Source organism: Zalophus californianus, chromosome 8, assembly GCF_009762305.2.
Source record: "Zalophus californianus isolate mZalCal1 chromosome 8, mZalCal1.pri.v2, whole genome shotgun sequence".
In the NCBI taxonomy this organism is placed as follows: Eukaryota; Metazoa; Chordata; class Mammalia; order Carnivora; family Otariidae; genus Zalophus; species Zalophus californianus.
In genome coordinates this window covers 96,601,894-96,611,360 of record NC_045602.1, presented here as the reverse complement: position 1 = coordinate 96,611,360, position 9,467 = coordinate 96,601,894, and the positions used below count along the sequence as shown (strand labels likewise).

Genomic DNA, 9,467 nt, shown 5'->3' with positions numbered 1-9,467 from the left:
AGAAAGAGGTCTGCTTCGACCACGTCAACATTCTAGCGGATCCAGGATGACAGGGTGATTCTGAGTCACGTGGTCATTCAGAGACCTGCTTTCTTTCCCTTGTGTGGCCCGGCCATCCCCTAGGATGTTGTCCTTCTCTGTTTGGTCAAGGAGAGGTCCTTGCCATCTCCAAGAGATGACCAGAAGTTTGCTCATACCATCCACTTCTGCCTACCTACCACTGACCCAATACAGGAGGCTGGGCAATGCTCCCCTTGTCAGGCAGCCCTGTCTAGGGAGATGCAGGAGAGATTGGAGAGAAGGACAAGCAGGCTGCCCCAGAGCACTGCCCTATTCTCTAGTGACTTAAGAAAGCAAAGGCTTAGAGCTCGCTCATGCTCTGCATCCATGCCCAGCACCTAGAGGCATGATCCAGGTTGATGCTGTCCTCACTTCTGGATCCAGGTTGAAGAAGTGCTACATTTTTCAAATTTTGCTTTTTTAACAATAATTTTTGTTATGATTTTATTTTTAAGCAATCTTGCCACTCAACATGGGTCTCAAACTCACAACCTGGAGATCAAGAGTCTCATGCTCCACACACTGAGCCAGCTAGGCGCCCCCCCCAAAATAATATTTTGAAAAATGCACAAATCAAAAAAAAACTGTACTAGGGGCACCTGGGTGGCTCAGACGGTAGAGCACTGAACTCTTCATTTTGGCTCAGGGTCGTGGGCTAGAGCAGAGCATAGGGCTCTGCACTCACTGGGGAATCTGCTTGGGATTCTCTTTCTTTCTCTCCCCTGCTCCTCCCCCCACTTGCACTCTCTCACTCTCTCTCTCTAAAATAAATAAATAAATCTTAAAAAAAAAAGTGCACTGGAAGCCCCCTCATGCTCCATCAAGTTACCATCCCCCTGTCAAGAGTAACCACTGTCATGCCTAAAGCACAGATTAGTTTTTCCTGTGTTTGAACTTCATATACCAAGTGTTGCTGGAGATACGGAGAAGCCAGACCCTCATACACGGAATATCATACTGTATGGACTCTTCCATATCCAATGCCTTCACTTAACATTCTGTTTCTGAGATTTATCCAGTTATTGCATGTGGCAAACAAGCAATAGATGTTTATTGCATGGGTGTTGGGTTGGTTTGTTTGTTTGTTTTTGTACTGCTGGGTAATATTCCATCAATGAATGTCTTGTTTATCCATTCTACCATTGATGGACATTGTATTCCAGTATTTGACTATTACTAATAGTGCTCCTATGCACATTTTAATGCATGTCTCTTGGTGGACATGTATTGCATTTCTTTTGTATATTTACCTTGAATGGCATTGCTGGGTCGTAGGGACAGGGCAGGTGTATGATCAGTCTTGGTCCTCACTGCCAGAGATTTCTCCAAATGCTTGGACCACTTCACACACCCATGAGCAGTGTGTGGGAATTCTGGTTGCTCCACATCCCCACCAACACTTACAACTTCAAGCAGTGAGTCTGATCCAGTTGGACTTGGCTGGAAAGTACAGAGACAGACCATCTTTCACTTTCAAAAGCCACAGGATGCTAGGAGAGACACACGTGCAATGTATGCCGAGTATGACACCTCATCCAGTGTTCTCATTCTCGGCACCAGGGAGCTCAAATTGGCAGCCCAACACACTTTACAGCCCAGGTATGAGATCTGGAGATTTCATATAAAAATATGGCTTTTTGCTTCTGGGATAAAAGTGGGAGATCCAGCAATACAAGGTCCGTGCTCCCTCATGACTGGAATTGCCTGCAGTTGAAAGCTGGTGGCTCCTGACCTAAAATTCCCACCTTTCCCTACACCTGCCATGATTGACCCATTTCATTCACTTACATTAGCTTCCCGACCACGGTATATAACTGAGTTTCAGCACATGCAGTGAACTCCCCAGCTTCCCTCTTAGCTCTGATCAAGGCATCCAACGACAGCAACCAGGGCATGCTGTACCTTTCAGAGGATATGAGGAATGTGTCAGAAATATCTTCTCTGCACCCAAATATCTCACTATTACAACTTTTACTTTGCCCTAACAATGTTCTAGGGGTGCCTGGGTGGCTCAGTGAGTTAAGTGACTGACTCCTGGTTTTGGCTCAGGGTCCTGAGATGGAGCCCTGTGTCAGGATCTGCGCTCAATGTGGAGTCTGCTTGTCTCTCTCCCTCTGCTTCTTCCCTTGCTCTCTCTCTCTCTCTCATAAATAAAGAATCTTAAAATAAAAAAGTTCTCTTCCTGCAAGCATATCTTAAATAGAATAAAAATTACTGGGAATAATGAAACTGTAAATTGTCCTTTTGATGGTGAATACTTCCGGTTTCAGGTGTCTTTTGCTGTGTAATCAACCATCCCAAAACTTAGTAGCTCAAGGGGCGCCTGGGTGGTGCAGTCAGTTAAGTATCCGACTCTTGGTTTTGGCTCAGGGTCCTGAACTCAGGGTCATGATCTCAAGGTCATGAGATCGAGCCCTGTGTCAGCCTCTGAGCAGAGCATGGAGTCTACTTGAGATTCTCTCTCTCTCTCCCTCTGCCTCTCCCGCTCATCCTCTCTCTCAAATAAATAAATAAATCTTTAAAAAAAAACCCAAAACCAAAAAAACCTTAAAGGGTCACCTGGGTGGCTCAGTCGGTTAAGTATCTGCCTTCATCTCAGGTCATGATCCCAGGGTCCTGGGATCGAGTCCCACATGGGGCTCCCTGCTCGGCAGGGAGTCTGCTTCTCCCTCTGCCTTTCCCCTTGGCTTGTGCTCTCTCTCTCGCTCTCTCTCACTCTCTCTCTCAAATAAATAAATAAAATCTTTAAAAAAAAAAAAGGAGGGGCGCCTGGGTTGCTCAGTCGTTAAGCATGTGCCTTCGGCTCAGGTCATGATCCCAGGGTCCTGGGATTGAGCCCGGAATCGGGCTCCTTGCTCAGCCGGAAGCCTGCTTCTCCCTCTCCCAATCCCCCTGCTTGTGTTCCCTCTCTTGCTGTCTCTCTTTCTGTCAAATAAATAAATAAAATCTTTAAAAAAAAAAGGGGGAAATACATTCCCCCCCCCAAAAAAATAATAGCTCACAACAGCATTTCATTTGAACATGATTTCAGGGGTCAGTACTTGATCAGAGCACAGCGGGAACAGCTCATCTCTGTTCTGTGATATGTGGGACCTCAGCTGGAATAGTTCAAATAGCTGAGGTCTCGCTGGAACCATCCAACTGGGGTTACATGTCTAGGCTTCAGTCCTTGCTGTTGGCTGGGTTCCTCTGTTCTCCCCTGCATGTCCTCTCCAGGAGGTTATTTTGGGCTCCTTTATAGCTTGGTAGTCTCAGGATAGTTGGACTTCTTACAGGGGGCTGGCTTCCCCTAGGGGGCAAAACAGAAGCTGACAGACCTTCTTAAAGCTTAGGTCTGAGATGGCATCATGGCTGCCATGTTCTACTGGTCAAAGCAAGTCACAAGATCAGCCCAGATTCAAGAGGAGCTGCAGAAGTAGACCCTGCCCCTCAGTGGGGAAAAATGCCAAGAATTAGTGGCCATCTTTAATCTACCACACCTCCCTTACCTGCCTCTCTTTCTCTGCCCTCCATCAGTCCTCTCTGCCACTCTGCTTTCCACACACATGTATGGGAATTCCAGTCACCATGCTAGTTATAGGAGTACAGAGATAATACATGGGCCTTGACCTCAAGAAGCTTACAATCTAATGAGAGAAACCACAAACTGATAATTACGATGGAGTGAAAAATGCAATGATATGTGTACATATATGGTCTTTATTTTTTTTTTTTGGTCTTTATTTTTTTTAATTTTATTTATTTAAGTAATCTCTATACTCAACATGGGCTTTGAACTCACAACCCTGAAATCAAGAGTTGTATGCTCTCCTGACTGAGCCAGCCAGGCACCCCCGTATATAATCTTTAAAAGAGAGGCCAGTATATTATTCATATTTGTAACCCAGCTAATTAAGGAGCTTGGACCAGAACCTCTATAAACACTGATTGAACCAAAGAATTAATGAATGTCATTAACACCTGAGCAACAAACAAGTTTATTTGATCACTTTCTATGAAGAGAAATAACTAGAGGGATGTCTTGAAAAGCTTAATGAAATTAACTGCCCAGTTATTAATTTGCCAATGGATAAAAATCTCAGGATTTAAAATTTTCTATTGTTTGGCATAAAATATTAATTTATGTGTGCAGAATTGTTGAAGCACCCCAGCACCCGGAAAATTCTCAGGAGGTACTGTTTGGAAAAGACCGGAGTGAGCATTCCAAGATAACTGGGACACACTGCGGGGGAAGCAAGTAGAAAGAAGGACCGACACAGGCAGAAGGGTCCTGAAGAGCAAGTGCGATGGTCAAGGGTAATTTCGCTTAGCTCAGAGTTCTGCCTGCAAGCCTACAACTTAACTGGCACTTGTCACATTGAGGCTAACACTGCTTGAGAAAACAAACAAACGTTTGTTTGTTTAAGCTACTGCTTATTAGTTTTTTTTGGTCGGTCTTGGTCAAATGTCGAGTTTGTTTTTTGTTTTTAACTCAACATATACACAGAAAGTGGAGCCTTTGGGCGGGGAGGATAGAAACATGGATGCTGCAAAGCTGTCTTGGAGTAGGTTCCCTCGAAGGAGAGCTGAAAATGGGGGTTCTTGTCTGGGTGCTTCATCGGGCGGTGCTCACAGGAAAACCTTGTAAGGAAGTAAGGAGAACAGGACCCGGCAGGTGGAAAAGCCAAACATGGATGTAGTTTCAGGTAAAGCTGGCCTCCGCTTGATCCCACAGGGAGCTCTGAAGTATAAATGGAAACACTGTGAATCTGTCTGCCTTGAGGCAAGGGAACTGGGTTTTTGCACCCCATTAAAGCCAGCCATTGGCTGGGACCACCCTGTGTTCGGGGCTGGGGGTTTAAAATCCATGCAGCAGCTCTAATGGCCCAAGGGCAAGTGCTGGATAAAGTCGCAGGTGTGAGCCCTTAGCAACAGCACCTGCAGCAGCTATGGGATGGTAAAAGGGACCCCAGGGGATCCGAGCAAGGCACCAACAGCATCTGCTACAGAAGATGACTAATTCTTCCCGTGAATTATGACAAACCTTAAAATCTAATACATACACACCTATGAGAATGGCTAAAAGGTTACATACACGCTGACCAGAATGTTTCCCAAATGCTGGTGAAGACAGAGAACAACGGAAACTCTCTTACAGTGCTGGTTCAGTCGCTTTGGGAAAACACTTGGCCGTACTTAAACAAACAAACAAACTGTGATCAAGCAATTCTTCTCCTACAGATGTACCCAACAGAAGTGAGCACTTATGCCCATCAAAAGGCATGTAATCATGTCAACAATACAAAGGAATGTTGATGGATAGCAAAGGAATTATCCAAGTGAAAGAAGTCAGCTTCCAACAGTTACATACCATATAATTCCATCTATATGACATTCTCAAAAAGATAAAACTATAGTGATGGAGAATAGGTTGGTTGTTGTCTGGCACTAGGGATGAGGGGGAACAGGGAGTTATCTGGGGTGATGGGACTGTATCTTGATTGTTTAGCAATGGTATAAATCTTTACACATGTTAAAATTTATAAAATGTCACTCTCCCCCCAAATAAATAAATAAATTGACTTTTTTTTTAAAAGATACATAGAAGAGTGTTCATAGCACTTTATTTATGACAGCCTAAGCTGTCCCAGGTGTCCATTCAGGGGAATAGATATGTAAATCATGCTATGTTCACATGACAAAATACTACCAAGAGCTGAAAAAGAATAAACTACTGGTACATGCAATAGTGTGGATGGATCTCCCGTAATATTAACAGACACGAAAGAGAACACATTGTATGATCCCATTTATATAATGCTCACAAACAGGCAAAATCAATCTAGGATGACGTAGGTCGGGAACGTCCCTGGAAGGAGATACATGAGAGTAGTCTAGGGTGCTAACACTATGTTCCCTCTTGACTGGGTGGTGGCTTCATGAAATTTTTCACTTGTAAAAGATCATTAAGCTGTATAGTTAAGATTTGTACTTTTACTTGTATACATGCTTTTAATTGATTAAAAGGTTTAGATTTTAATCTGATTTGTCCATGTCTAGGTGGTGTTATACAAAGTGCTAAACTTCCCTATTGGCTGTTGGTCCTTCGAGGGCAGTCAACTTTTTTTTTTTAAGATTTTATTAATTTATTTGTCAGAGAGAGTACAAGCAGGGGGAGTGGGAGAGGGAGAAGCAGGCTCCCTGCTGAGCAAGGAGCCCGATGTGGGACTCAATCCCAGGACCCTGGGATCATGACCTGAGCCGAAGGCAGACACTTAACCAACTGAGCCACCCAGGCATCCCTTTTGTTTTCTTTTTAAGTAAACTTTACACCCAACATGGGGCTTGAACTCATGACCCCAAGATCTAAGAGTTACATGATCTACCTGCTGAGCCAGCCAGACACTCCTGAGAGTGGGCTTCTTATCGCCACTTAACAAACATGGACAGGCATTGTGCTAGGCTCCAGGGACACAGCAGGGCGAAAATGCTGTTGATAGCAAAGGGGAGAATGCTGATATTTGGAATCCCCCAAATTCAGGATAACATTTTGCTCCTGCTTGGTGAAAACACAACTGCATGAGAAAAACAAATGACCATTTTCCTCAAGAGGAAAAAGATTTTTTAAAAGTACCTATAATACCACAATGGGGGTGGGAGGGGATTAGACCATACTTACTGCAGACCACTTCTAAAGGAAAAACTTGCCATGGACTGTAATAAAGCATGGATCAGAATTCATACCAGAATGATCAGAGGAGCAGGGGGTTTGTGTGCCATTAACTTCTAGTAGAGCTTTCTGGAAACATATTGTTCTTTCTCTTTGTCCCCATGTTAGTTTGATTTATGCTTTCTTTGTCTTATGCCTTCATGTTCCTCATGGAAAGTTCCCAAATAAAAATGTAAGAAAAGTACTAACCCGCAATTCCTTTGTTTGAGGAGGTTATTTACATATGTTAGGTTTGAATGATGTTCTGATATAATTTTTACATGTATTTTTGCCAAGCTCCCAAATGCTTCCAAATACAGCCTAACCTTAAAATGCAAAAAATCATTCCAAACAGAAAGAACCCAGGACAACTATATTTTTTTAACTTTTTTAAAAAAGATTTTATTTATTTATTTGACAGAGAGAGAGGGACCACAAGTAGGCAGAGCGGCAGACAGAGGGAGAGGGAGAAGCAGGCTCCCCACTGAGCAGAGAGCCTGATACAGGGCTTGATCCCAGGTTAAGCAGACACTTAACCAACTGAGCCATCCAGGCGCCCGTTGACAACTATATTTTTAAATGGTTTAAAAAGCACAACATTGATGAAATCAATTACTATTAGAAAAGGATAGATGTTGCATGCATTTCCCTAATACTAATTCATTTGTTCCACAAAGATCTGTTCATCATCTTTTTAAATTTCGTTTCCTTTTCTCACCCTGTGGGAAGCACTATAATAAATGATACACTGTCAAAGACGAATAAGACCCAGCTTTTGCCTCCAGGAATTTAAAATGTGACAGCAGTGAAGAAATCTACAGGTGTGGCAAATTAAGTAGTAATAATAGTACAAGAATTATGCAAACTACACAGGAGTATATAAGAATTTTTTTAAGACACCTACAAGAACATCAAAAACAGAAGTGACACCAGTAGATATAAGATGATTAAAAGTGATTGCAATGGCTGTATTTTATTGCCTTTTTGGTTAAAAGGAGGGAAAATATTTGTATTTGCTTGCATATATTTACTCTGGAAAGATACATGAAAAACTAAGACATGGGTTATCGGGTCAGGAAGAGAACTGAGCAAATGGGAAGAAAAGCTTTCACTGAGGGTCCTCTTGGGAATCTTGTGAAATGAACAAATGTGTTTTAAAATGTACACAGAATTTGGGGGTTTTTTTGGTTTTTTAATTTTATTTTTATCATTATTATTTTTTACACAGTATTTGTTTTAATCAGTTATGGTAGGACACACAGACGTGGAAATGACTTTCACAGAGGAAGAAATTTGCACTCGTAGTCCCCTAGAAACGGGAAGTACAGCATGCAGGGGAAGCACTCAGGGAAGCATCAGAGTTGGTCAAGAGGCAGAGGGAGACAAGAGGAAAAGGTGGGCAAGCATCTTTACTGTGGTTTCTAAGGAATGGGGGAGGTAGGGTGAGCAGGCTTGATATTGGCTAGTTTGATCATTTCGGTGGGCTCTGGGGCATAGGGGCTGTCCTTACTTTCCTGTTATCTGGCTGTAGTGTAAAAGCCTGACAAAAAGGTGGTTGGGGTGTGGACTCCGGATTGGTGGTTTGCATGTGAAAGGCGCACTTGCTGGTAACTCTTTCACTATCTCTAGGAATGGCTAGCCCTGGGTTCAGCAAGATGTCACATCATCGGGAAATATAGATAAAAAATATGTTTCCCACAATATGTGAAATGATTAAATATTAATGTGAATGTATTTGCTCCTTCTTGTGAGAGCTTCTGATACACAGCTCCACCTTCTCTGATACCCAAGATGGCCCCCAGTCTTCAATATTACATGGTGGTGCATGGTCACGGCTGATTGGTCCAGAGTAAGCGCAAGATGGACCAATGAGATTCCTTCTTCTGAAATCTGATACTTCAAACATAGAGAGGCAGGCAAAAAAAATTCTGGAGCTGAGTTTTTTCAAGGACGGTAACAATTATTTTTCCATACCTGACTGCCAATATGATAGCCACTAGCCACATGTGCCTATTAAGTACCTAAAATATACTGTAAGTGCATCAGATTTTGAAGACGTAGTACAAAAACAAAATGCAAAATATCGCATTAATACATTTTTATATTATTACATGTTCATCGCTTCTCGGCCTTTTGGCTAAGATCAAGTGTAGTATATTATTACATGTTCAAAGGATGATATTGTGGATATATTGGGTCAAATAAAATATACAAAAATTAATTTCATCTGTTTTTTTTAAATACATATAACACTAGAAAATGGAAAATTACATCTGTGTCTCATGATCTATCTCCTGGACAGCACTACTCTGGATAAAGAGAAATCTGTGAACATTCAGTGAAATTTTTCTTTTTATTTATCCAGTGAAAAATTTCTTTCATCTTTCCTTTCCCTGTCTTGGTCATTCAACTCTTCAATTATTTGAAGAACTCATATGCTTCATATATGTATGTGTATAAACTAGCTGGAGTTCATTTCTATTTCTTGCCACAAAATTAAATCATATGATGTTGTGAGTGTTCAGAAAAAGATTAACCCAATCAAAGAGGGGTGACCATAAATTAAACCAAGCAAACCCTATTAGGACACAGAGAATAGAAGTGACAACATGCAGACAAGAGATGTCAGCACAGTTTTGAAAGACGGAAAGTTGATGGAGAAGCAAGAAACATCAGAACACTGGAAAAGACCACAAATTAAAAGTACAAGAGATTGCTG

At 42.1% G+C, this 9,467-nt stretch overlaps 1 pseudogene; it reads left to right on the top strand.

Moving 5' to 3' along the window:
• Nucleotides 1-8,865: 8,865 nt before the first annotated feature.
• Nucleotides 8,866-9,077, top strand: LOC113938851 (annotated as a pseudogene).
• Nucleotides 9,078-9,467: the final 390 nt, after the last annotated feature.